The sequence below is a fragment of the Etheostoma spectabile genome, chromosome 18, assembly GCF_008692095.1.
Source record: "Etheostoma spectabile isolate EspeVRDwgs_2016 chromosome 18, UIUC_Espe_1.0, whole genome shotgun sequence".
NCBI lineage: Eukaryota > Metazoa > Chordata > Actinopteri > Perciformes > Percidae > Etheostoma > Etheostoma spectabile.
In genome coordinates this window covers 3,547,749-3,560,403 of record NC_045750.1, presented here as the reverse complement: position 1 = coordinate 3,560,403, position 12,655 = coordinate 3,547,749, and the positions used below count along the sequence as shown (strand labels likewise).

Below are 12,655 nucleotides of genomic sequence, written 5' to 3'. Positions count from 1 at the left end.
GTGTGTGTGTGTGTGTGTGTGTGTGTGTGTGTGTGTGTGTGTGTGTGTGTGTGTGTGTGTGTGTGTGTGTGTGTGAGTGAGAGAGAGAGAGAAGCGTGTTAGAGAAAGGCAGGGAATGCAAAGGCATCCTTGAGGAGCTTGCTTGCGCACGCACGCACGCACGCACGCACGCCCACCGCTGGCCCTCCGTTGGGCACGTCGCCGTCTTTGCGTGCGCGTCCCTGAGAAATAAAGAAAAAGAGGGTGGGGGGAGCAAGAGGAGGAAGTAAAGAGGAAAAGAGAGGTAAACCCGCCGTCTTTCCTTTTCTTTCTTTTTCTGCTGCAGTGTCTTATTCTCCCTCCACCATCTTCATCACCAACATCCTCTTCTCCCTCCTGTCTCTATCTGTCTGTCTGTCTGTCTGGGTCTCCCCCCCTTCCTCCTCCCTCCCTCCAGTGAAGGCACGGCCAGATACACGGTGACAAAAGAGAGAGAGAGAACGCGCGAGAGAGAGAGAGCGAGAGAGAGCGAGAGAGAGAGAGAGAGTGTGTGTGTGACAGAGAGAGGTAGAGAGGGAGGCTGCAGACTTTCCGAGCAGAGGAGGAAAAGGGAGAGGAGGAAGAAGAGAAACTGTAGAGGAGTCTCCATCTTCGCCATTCCAGTATGTTTTCTCTTTTCTTTCTTTCTATAACATTCCTCACAACACTCATTAACTGCGTCAGACGCGATGTAGCCTGTGTGCGTCTTTGAACGCGCCTCACAGCTCCGGTCACCTCTAAAATATCCCTGTAACGTTCACTGACTGAGTGTGTCAGTCACGCTCCTGTTGTCTCGCAGGGCAGATGTGTTGACAGTCTTCTTTAATGTCTCCGGAATCAGATCTGACATGTCTGCATGCGTCATACGTGTGGCAGTCATGCTTCTGTTGTTTCAAGGCGCGTATCTTCTGACATTCCTATAGGATTTTGTTAGAATGTGTCACGATGCACGGTTATAGTCTTAAATGTAGCTTTGCCTTCTGCAATATCTCTGTAATGAGCTCTGAAAGTGTGTCTGCATGTGTCATATGAGACTACTAGAGTGTGGTGGTCATGCTTCTGTTGTTTCAAGGTACATATCTTATTATATTCCTGTAATATTTGTGTTATTATGTGTCATAATGCAGCGTTATAGTCTTATATTTAGCTTTACCTTCCATAATAATAATATCTGTAATGAGCACTGAAAGTGTGTTTACATGTGCCATATATTAGTGGCAGTGATGCTGCTGTTGTTTCAAGGCACGTTATCTTAAGCTATCTCTGTAATATTTATATTATAATATGTCATAATGCAGCGTTATAATGTTATATTTATTATTTAGCTTTATATTGTGTAAAACTCTGTAATGAGCTCTGTAAGTGTGTCTGCATGTGTCTTATGGTACTACTATAGTGTGGCAGTGATGCTTCTGTTGTTTCAAGGCACATATCTTATTAATATTAATATTTGTGTTATTATGTGTCACGATGCAGCGTTATAGGCTTACATTTAGCTTTACCTTCCATAAAATCTCTGCAACGAGCTCTGAAAGTGTGCCCGCATGTGTCTTATGATACTCCCGTCATTTTTGTCTCAAGGCTCGTCTCTTATGATATTCCTGTAATATTTGTGTTTTAATGTGTCATAATGCAGCGTTGGTAGTCTTATATTTAGCTTTATATCCGGAATAATGTTGCTACATTCCTCCAGTGAGCTGTGCTGCTCCCTCTCCTGTGACCTGATAGCACCTTTTGATATTTATGCTCATGTTTCATTATCATAGCCGTATATAATTTGTGTTATGACTTTAAGACGCCCGTGGTGCTTCGTAATATCTTATAATATGTCGGTAATGTTCCTACAGGGTGCTGTGTGAAGGCTGCATTGTTTGGTATAGCGGCTATAGAATGGAGGATAATAGGATGTGATAATCCAGTCTGGTACCAGTGTGCGTGATGTGTTATATTCCTACAGGGTGTCAGTGCTCGTATTAGGGCTGTAATTCTTCCACAGAGTGTCTGTGCTTCTAATTAGTGGGTCTGCAGTGACCTTATGGCACCTTTTTTATTTTTTATTTTTTTAGTTTCGCTGTTTGCACACCAACATTTGCAACAGCATCCGTGTCTGAGGACTAATAATAATAACCGTGAAGTTTTTGTAATTGACTTGCATGAATCTTTGCAAACATTTTTGACTTCTAAAGTCAAATAAAAGGTATGTTGACATGAGTTTAAGTTGCATTACAACAGAATTAATTTCCCTTTGAGTAAATATGACTTTGATATTTTATTGTCTCAAAGGAATTGAAAGTCAAACACATAAAACACGTTTTCACGTGCAATGCATGAAACAATACACAACAAGTGACAGCATGTTGTAAAACCACTCATGTAGGCTAAATTTACTCAAGTACTGTGCTAAAGTACCATTTTGAGTTGTTATACTTTACTTGAGTATTTCTTTTTTATGGTACTTTATACTCCACTTAATATTGTCATTTTTACTGCAGTACATTGGACAGCTTTGATACCTTGGCAGATTCAGATTATTAAATAAATCAGCAAATGACAGATATGCAAAAAAGCTATATCTTACCCAGTATATTCATCAAAATTCTAGTCAAAATATATCAGACATAATCACCTAAAATGTGAGTTTTCCATTGTTGAGCAATATTGAGATTTCCACTTCATTTTCTGCATTCTGGTGAATTTTCTGCAACAATTTGATCCTTTTCTGCATCAATTTCATGTTGCAAATGTCTTTGTTTATGATGTCTTATATTTACTGGGGGAAATATACACAGGGTACCCGGGCCCTCATGTGAGGAGGGCCCAAAGAGATGCTAAAATGAATAGCTGTGGATGCGGGGAGGGGCCCTTGAAAATAACTAAATATCAGCAGTGGAGTGGAGGCTCCAAGTTAGACAACAAAGACTGAGAGGATCTCTAACACAAAACCAAAGATGAGAAAGGTTGTGGAGCTGCTGCCGGTGTGTTCAGGATCAGAGCAGTGTTGAGTGTGGCTCTACAGACGCACGCGCCCTGATGGGTTTCTGTTTGAATGAATGATTGAAAGTGATTGAGAGGGAAGGCGAGAGCGTGCAGTGACACCTAAGCGTGCTTTATTTCATACGCATTTCTGCTTACTGTTGGAAGCTATGGATACCAAGAACATCCTCCCCTCTCTCTCTCTCTCTCTCTCTCTCTCTCTCTCTTCTCTCTCTCTCTCTCTCTCTCTCCTCTCTCTCATTTTAGTTCAAAGGGGCTTTATTGGCATGAAAGTTTCAATAACACTGTTGCCAAAGCTTCAACTTACCATTTGTCCAAATATTTGGACAAAACACAGTAAACAGTGTATTGTATATGAACATTTACACAATATTAGGATCATTGATATCGACACTATACATCTATTTTGTATGGCAAACATTGAAATACAAATGTGAAAAGTTATTAAGCAAATTGAAACAACAACAAAAAAATGCTAATAAAAATAAAATGCATTAAATTGCATTTAAATATACAAACTATGAAAGTTAACACAATGTTAGGATTGATTTGCTATATTTACTTCTTGTGCAACCTCTATAGTGTTAGTGGGTCTCTTTCTCTCTCTCTCTCTCTATCTATATATGTGTATATACACACACACACACACACACACACACACACACACACACACTACCGGTCAAAGGTTTGGGTTCACTTACATATTTCCATACCACTTCCATACCGGAAGTCCTTGAGGGCCGAGAAAGGCGCCTTTAAATAAAATGAATTATTATCATCATTATTATTATTAGACAGAATCCCAGCTGATCTGAGTGTGTGTGTGTGTGTGGGGGGGGGGCAGAGATGGCAAAAGTACTTACTTTCCGTACTTAAGTAGAAGTACAGATACTTGTGTTAAAAAATACTCCGGTAAAAGTGGAAGTGCTGATTAAACTTCTTTACTCAAGTAAAAGTAACAAAGTACAGGCTTGGAAATTTACTTAAAGTATAAAAGTAAAAGTAGCCTTGCGAAATCTACCTGGAGCACACAAATGTTACTAGAGAAACGCTGAGGAACTTCAGTGGACATGGAGGACATGTCTTTATATGGCAAAGGCTACATTTTAAATGGATGTCTGCCAATAGGTCTAAAACATAACATATATGATTATAATGACAGAAACTGGGGCTCCAGGTTAATAAGATTCTGACTTATTAGCAAGATATGAATTCAGTTGTGATTCTGTGAGAATTCACAGATCCAGTTTCTATTTTTAATCTTTCCCCCTGTAAACATGTAAATTAATCTACATGTAGGTGTGTGCTCAAATATTGCTTCTGGAAATAAAATAAAGGATTAAAATATGAATGTCTAAACAGACATTAATGAAGAAGTTCCCCAGCACACTGGCCAGGAGTCCTTCTTGATGCCTACTGTCTCGAACATCTCTCTCAGATAAGGCGGAGGATGATGGGAATGTCTTGGTGTTTTCTTCATTTTCAATCATGTCGCCCTCATACTACTATGTGCTAACGTTAGCACCATCCATACTACCATGTGCTAACGTTAGCGCCATCAAGCCTCAATGATTTGCTGTGAATTAATGCAGAATGCTGAATCTGTTGAGTTGTCTTAGTGGTGCGTCAAATGCAACGTACAGTTGATATAATCCTATCCATTTAGATTGAATTTGGTATTGATGACGTAAACAATAATAAGGATAACTCCAGTGAAATTATGTGAAAGTTGAGGACTAGATTAGGACTGGATTAAAGCTGATTCTGGTTTCCAACTTCACCCCAGGTCTGTCTGTTAAAACAGACGGAGACAACTTCTCTCTAGCTAAGTTTCCATCCACTTGTCAACTGAATTACAGTATCTGGAGTTCGGTAAAAAAAAAAAAAAAACTCATGCGAATAAAGCTGTGAAAGTGTTGATTAATATCAACGTGCAACCTAGCTAACAGGTGAAGAACACACCAAAACCACTAGCTAACTTACTTTAAATGTGAAGAACTATAGACCAGTAACAGGCTTAAGTGAACTGACAACATGAGTTATACGACTTACAGTTCTCAAAGACGCACACACACAATCTCAGCTGGTTATCCTCGGGACAGCTTGTCTACTTTTAATTTCTCTCACTTTTCTCTCCGTGTAGCGCGCGCACCCGCTCGCGGTGTGTGCCGCGTGTCCGCGCTATTGTCCGACATAACCTCTTGTACAAAACGAAAGTAACGAGCCAATTTTTAAAATGTAAGGAGTAGAAAGTACCGATATTTGTGTTAAAATGTAAGGAGTAGAAGTAAAAAGTCGCCACAAAAATAAATAGTAAAGTAAAGTAAAAATATCAGAAAAATCTACTTGAGTACAGTAACGAAGTACTTGTACTTCGTTACTTCCCATCTCTGGGGGGGGGGGGGGGGGGGGGGGTGATCTTTAATGCAATATCTACATGGCCCATTATCAGCAACCATTCATCCAATGTTCCAAAGGCTCATTCTGTTCACTAATCTGATATCATTTTAAAAAACTAACTAAGAAAACATTGGAGAATCCTTTTGCAATTATGTAAGCACATAATGTAATCTGGAAACGGCTGCCCTGGTTAAAAAAAGAAAATATATATATATATATATATGAGCATCATTTCATCTTCTTCATTGCTGGGTCACAGCAGTGCTAGGTGAGTGATGGGACAAAACACTATTCTTGTTCAGTGAAACCTGCCCTGAGGCTGCGGCGGATGAGCCAACTGTTTTGCTGTTTAAACACTGAGATCAGGTTAACTCGGCTCAAAAAGTAATGAAAGAGAAAAACTCCTTTATTTCCTGTCTGCTCTCAGCGGAGCCGGAGAGACGGAGTCTGGTGATCATTCATAACTGCAGACCCAAATAAAGCTTCCTGCTCTCTGCAGCCGAACACCACCTGTGTGTGACAGGGGATATTAAACGCAGCTTACAGGCCGCCATCATCCAGGACTGGTACTCACAGATAGAGGTCTCCACTCACACCTGTAGCTCTGAAGACCTGATCGCAGTGGTTGTTTACAGTAAAACTCCTGCGTCACGTACATATTACCAGCGCTAAAGCAAAGAGAGGATGAACAACACGGTAGCAAAGCAACACACGACACAAAATAAGAGCAACAACTACATCTGCTAATGGCTGTGTGGAGTAGCCAGACCCTCCTTTGCAGCGCTGTGGAGGAAGGTCTGGCAAAGACGACTGCATTCCTGTCTGTTCTGAGATTTCACTCATCAACTTATTGCAAGGATGTGGGGCTCGTGCAATCTCAGAACGGTGTGCACCGTTTTGCGACATTTCCTTGGAACGGTGTGAAACGGTGTCACTCCCCGATGTAAGTCGAGTGCAGATTTGAGTCGTGCGTCATGTAGTAGCCTACAAGATGCTAACAAGAGGCTTCTGTCAACACAGTAAAAAAAGGGCTACAAGTTAGCAATCAAACACAACAAAGGCTGTCACTGGAATGGCATTTTGAGCTAACGTTAGCAATCAAACACCTATAGATAGTTACAATGTTTTTGACATGATTCCCATCTTCTGCTATTGTTTGTGATGAGAAAAGTTTATTATTTTATGGATTTCAGTATGACACTTTATGCCGTAAACCATTGAAATCTGAGCATGCGCGACTCACATCTGCACTCAACTCACATTGGGGAGCGACAAAGGCGTGCAACGGGTTTTTTGAGAAATGTTTCTCTCCTTTGGTGGGTGTGTCCCTGGTGATACCCAATCAGCAGAGACGTGTCTGTAAACTCGTGGGAATAAAAAAGGCAGAGCGCTTGTGCGCCCTGGTTTCAGTTTTAGATGTGTTGGTACGTTTTATTTGGGGTTGATCGTGGCCCTGTAGTCACAGCAACAACGCTGAATGCAGCTTTACAACAAACCAAACCGGGGGCCCGTTTCAGCGAATTACCAATTCACAAGCTGGGATTTGCAACATAACGTCGTTTGCTCTCACTTAATTTGACACAAATTAATATCAAAGCCCACTTGTTGCATGAGCATTAGAGCTTTCTGAAACATGATGCTGCCACCATTCGCAATCTGTGTTACAAATTGATTTTTGTCTCCTTATGACAACAAATGCTTCCTTTTTTAACCCTAAATCTCCTTTTAAAAATCAGACTCGACCAGGCAAAGAGCAGATACTCGGCCGCTTAATGAGGACAGTAGAGCTGCAACTAACGATTATTTTCATTGTTGCTTAATCTGTTGCTTATCTTTCTCAATCAATATGAGTTGTTTGGGCTCTAAAATGTCAGAAAATGGTAAAACATGTGGATTGGTGTTTCCCAAAAGCCCAAAACGACGTCCTCAAATATCTCGTTTTGTCCGCCACTATTTCACATTTAACAAGCTGGAATCAGAGAAGGTTTTTTTCCATAACACAAATGGATTAATCAATTATATAACTAGTTGGCAATTCATTTAATAGTTGACATTAATCTTTGCAGCTGTAATCTGCAGCTCAGGCTAAACCAATGTTACCTTGGGCTTTTTTTGTGTTGTAATTTAAAACTCGGGTGGATTTCTGAGGACCATGGTTACCTGGTCCTCAGGTCTCTGCAGGGTAAATCCAGACAGCTAGCTGGACTATCTGTCCAATCTGAGGACTATGGTTCCCTGGTCCTCAGGTCTCTGCAGGGTAAATCCAGACAGCTAGCTAGACTATCTGTCCAATCTGAGGTTTCTGTTGCACGACTAAAACAACCTATAAATGTACACATGTTCCAAACAAGTTCCTTCCCGAGGCTGTTTAGCAGCGGCGCCGTGGCTCCGTCTATAGCCTGGTGTCCATAGCATCGTCGATAACAAGTGAAACGTCCTGGATTTAGACTAATCCTCGGCGAGCCAGATTGTTGATTGTTCAGGAAATAAATCCCGCATCGTGACCCCAAACTGCACATCTAATGTCAACCCAATTTCAAGGCTATACGGAAAAAGTCCAACCCAACAAGAAGTAAAAAACTCCTTGGCATATAAGACGTTGAGATGAGACTGATATATCTTCTATATCTATATCGCATATCTTTACGCTGCAATGTGTGTGCGTGAAAGTGTTCCTCCATAATGGAGATTCAGCTGGTTACTGTCCTGTTGGAGAGGAAACTGTCACTTTGAAACAACGAGGCCTCGTCTGGACTACCTGTCTGTCTGTTCCTCTGTCTGTCTGTCTGTTCCTCTATCTGTCTGTCTGTTCCACTGTCTGTCTGTTCCACTGTCTGTCTGTTCCTCTATCTGTCTGTCTGTTCCTCTGTCTGTCTGTCTGTTCCTCTGTCTGTCTGTTCCTCTGTCTGTCTGTCTGTTCCTCTGTCTGTCTGTCTGTCCTATCTGTCTGTCTGTTCCTCTGTCTGTCTGTCTGTTCCTCTGTCTGTCTGTCTGTTCCTCTGTCTGTCTGTTCCTCTGTCTGTCTGTCTGTTCCTCTGTCTGTCTGTCTGTTCCTCTATCTGTCTGCTGTTCCTACTATGTCTGTTCCTCTGTCTGTCTGTTCCTCTGTCTGTCTGTCTGTTTCTCTTCTGTCTGTTTCCTCTGTCTGTCTGTCTGTCTGTTTATCTGTCTGTCTGTTCGCGTCTTCTGTCTGTCTGTCTGTTCCTCTGTCTGTCTGTCTGTCTGTCTGTTTCTCTGTCTGTCTGTTCCTCTTCGTTCTTTTTTTCTGTCTGTCTGTTTCTCTGTCTGTCTGTTCCTCTGTCTGTCTGTCTGTCTGTTTATCTGTCTGTCTGTTCCTCTCTATCTGTCTGTCTGTCTGTTCCTCTGTCTGTCTGTCTGTCTGTCTGTTTATCTCTCTGTCTGTTGTCCTCTGTCTGTCTGTCTGTTCCTCTATCTGTCTGTCTGTTATCTGTCTGTCTGTTCCTCTGTCTGTTTATGAAATCTAAGCTGCTGCCAAGACACCCATCAATCTAATTAACTCATTTTAAACAATGAAGGTCAGGAACACAACACACACACACACACACACACACACACACACACACACACACACACACACACACACACACACACACACACACACACACACACACACACACACACACACACATCATCCACTTTCTATTCTGGAGCGCTGATAGTGTATAAACCACACACACATTTTAATGAATCATCGAGGGTAGATCCTGTTCTTCATGAAGTGTGTGTGTGTAATATCCTGCACGCGAGTGGCAAAGTTGTGATTAATGGAAAACTCTTTCAATTTGCTCCGTGTGCTGTGACCTTTGACCTCTCCATACTCAGTTACCTGTGACAGTGTTAACTGGGAACTGAAGGTTTCCTTCAGTCGGTGTGACTGAATTAATAATGTAATAACAATAGCTTATAGCAATGACTTATTTCACCAGTAAATTGTTGGTAAACAACAAAAACAACCACTAGATGGGAAAAGGGTATTTTACAATAACTTTGAATGCACCACGAGGCTGGCGAGGCGAGTTTCAAGTAAACGAACCGGCTGAGTTGTTTTCCGACAACGGCAGCTTCAGACTGTTGGACGCCTAACCCGCGTTAACTAGTGTCACATGCAGCGATGCTTCTGTTGCCAGAATGAGGCAAAATCCGCGTTGCTATGCGGTCCGGAAGATAACGGTCGTCAAGGCACCGGTGCCGTGGAAGCACCGGGTCTCAGTACCCGAACCCTAGTCTGGATACAGAAAGAAGACCTTGAGTCAGATTTCTTTGGTTGTGAAAGGGACATATTATCACCTCCGACTTGTCTGGATGTTTGCTCTTCATACACCACACACCACACACACACACACACACACACACACACACACACACACACACACACCACACACACACTAATCTTTCAGCAGTAACGATTAAGGAGCTCTGTAGCCACTGACGACCTGCCTCGCCTGCTTGTTACAGATCATTAAAGCTTCACTCACTGACCACATCCACCCGTCCGCCTGCCAGTCCCAGAGTGCCCCCCCCCCCCCCAATGAGGGAGGGAGGGTTTAAAAACAAGTAGCATCATCATTAAATCCTACTTTTAGTCAAACATATTTTATTTTTTATACAATATTTTTTATTGAATTTCCCCTGCATTTACAATGAACAACAGTTCTTGGGGTTTCAGATGTTGTTGGACACTAATCCAAGGACCAAGAGGAAAGTTCCCAGACAAGATGAACGTAGTTTCATTGATCACCTTGTGCATCAGCCAATTAAATTGGAGCAGCTTTAAATTAGAGATTGCTGTTTTTATCTGAGATGCATCACAAGTTTTCTTTCAATCGATTCCTTTTTTTAAGTCCGCCCTCCATGCCTCAAATCACAATGTATTGTTTAAAATATCTTCTTTTGCTGCAGGGTTGTTTAAGCCGAGTGGAAATATTATAAAAAATACATTGGATAAAAAAAATGTACAAAAAAAGCCCAGGATTTACCTATGTTTTTTTTGTTTTTTTTACACAATCATCTGACATACAGAAACAGCTGGTTTTGTTCGTCGTGAAAAGCAAAATTCAATGTGAAACATAGTCAGCCCGCAGACGTTTTAATATTGCAACCATGTGCAGAGATACTCAGAGCAGATGAGTTCCTGTTTGGAAGTGAATATCCTCTGACAGAAGATAGTCTGAGGGCTGGAGAGGACTTTATCTCCTCTGAAGTGCTGACACGACACCACAGACCTGGTCATCGAGCTGTGGGGAGGCGGAGCGGCCCGGGCCCCTTCCACACTCTCACATTTACAGGGTATGAGAGGGTGAACATGAAGTGTAACAGGGTTCATTATGGCCAGTAAACCCTGCATGTTTTTTTAAATTCACGTGTGGAGTGGGAACCTGTATCCATCCATGTTCTTGAACCGAAAATATGAAAAAAAAGACACCACAAATAGCAGGAATAAAAGTTATTTGGACAGATTTTAAGAAGAAAACAGGAAAACATGGAGACATTTTGCATGTATGAGGCCCCAAAACAAACACAAAAACAAGATTTTTTTCCAATTTCCAAATTAAACAGACAATCAATACATGGACCACGATGCTTTAAAAGCAAACAAAGATTGGCTCCGTGGACCTGGTTATGAAACACGTGCAGATATGGAATTTGCTATGCTAATGCAGAATTCCCACATGCGTTCATTGTTATTTAGCATGCAGTGTTCGCATGTCTGAATTCAGCTGTGATCATATCTGCAGATCACAGCCAGCTGCTGCTGCTGCTGCTCAGGCTCTCTCTGTGATTGGTCAGAGGTTAATTGATGCGGCTAATCACCCGATCAGTCCAGTCTCCATGGAAACCAGGAGTGGGGCTGATGTACAGGAGGGAGTCTGGGGCCTTCACACCAGGCTTAGCTGCTGCTGCTGCTGCTGCTTTTTCTCGTGTGTTTTCACACCACCAAACTACTGCAGAACCGCTTCTACACGAGTCCTTCACAGGAAATGTAACGAATCAAATGCATCAAACTTTATAACTCCTCCCCCTAAGTGTCGGACAAACAGTTTGAAACTGGACAAAATTATCTGTTTTGTGCAACAACACCGGCTTAAAATGTGTGCAATACTCTGCTGCTACTATTTATTCATTATTACTGTTCACCATTACAACTCCTTAATTATTTAAATACTGTATCATAAAAAATCCTTTAATTATGTAAATATCGTACAAATCCACACTCCTTATATTTCTTTATTTATATTTCTACTTTGACATTTATATTCTCTTGCTACTGTAACACAGATTTTCTCTTTGGGGATCAATAAAGATTCTATTATTACCAAATTGCTAAATAATCCATCAATCAGATGTTAAGCAGGTGCTAAACCAAGTCAGTTAATCGACAAAATCCTTAGGGTTTATGCTCGGGGAAACATGAACGTCTGGACGCAGCAGCACTGGCTTTTTGAAGCCTCAAGTTTGACAATTTAGCTGACGCACTCTTATGACCTCATAAGGGGCAAGATTCCAGATTGGCCCATCAGAGCTTTCATTTTCTCAAAGGCAGAGCAGGGTACCCAGGGCTCGGTTTACACCTATCGCCATTTCTAGCCACTGGGGGACCATAGGCAGGCTGGGGGAACTCATATTATTGTTAAAAAACCTCATAAAGTGAAATTTTCATGCCATGGGACCTTTAAAGTAAATGGGACCGCCATTTACAAAATGAACGTCATGCTGTTATGAAGAAGACTATAGCGATTGAGACCATAAACTCATTATGAAAATTTTTACTGAGCTAATAAATCAAGTGAGAAGTAGGCTCATTGTCTCACAGATTTCTATATAAACTGACTTCTTTTTGGAGCCAGGGGAGTCACCCCCTGCTGGAAATTAGACAGAATGCAGCTTTAAGAGACTTCAGCATTGGCTTCACTTTTCAGACCTGGACCGCTTGTACATTCTTTTTTTACAGTTTATGGTTATATATTTGAGTATGGAGCATGGACCAACCTAACAACCATCATCACCCTCCCTGGAGCTCTGATTGTGGCTAAAAATGTAGCCGCTTTGACGTAGTTCAGATGTACAGACAGACAGAAGATCAGACAGACCGGATGCAGCACTGCACCTCTCCCAAACTCTCTCTCTCTCTCTCTCTCTCTCTCTCTCTCTCTCTCTCTCTCTCTCTCTCTCTCTGTTCAGTTGTGTTGTTTGGTTTGTGCACTGCAGCATCACATCACACACC

At 41.7% G+C, this 12,655-nt stretch overlaps 1 protein-coding gene and 1 long non-coding RNA gene across 10 annotated transcripts in view; one reads left to right on the top strand and one right to left on the bottom strand.

The window, feature by feature from the left end:
* The first annotated feature begins 264 nt into the window (after positions 1–264).
* The window catches only part of myt1la (myelin transcription factor 1-like, a), a 78,923-nt gene continuing 66,532 nt past the window's right edge, over positions 265–12,655 (top strand). For 7 of the 9 annotated variants that reach the window (XM_032542736.1, XM_032542739.1, XM_032542741.1 and 4 more), the window contains exon 1: positions 303–641. The gene's annotated coding sequence lies outside the window, so the exon portion shown is untranslated. The other 2 variants (XM_032542737.1, XM_032542738.1) reach the window with 2 other exon arrangements.
* Positions 7,693–12,655, bottom strand: part of LOC116706152 (uncharacterized) — a 10,774-nt gene continuing 5,811 nt past the window's right edge. Inside the window, exon 3 of the long non-coding RNA XR_004336155.1 lies at positions 7,693–7,804. This is a non-coding gene — a long non-coding RNA (uncharacterized LOC116706152). The remainder of the gene's footprint in view (positions 7,805–12,655) is intronic.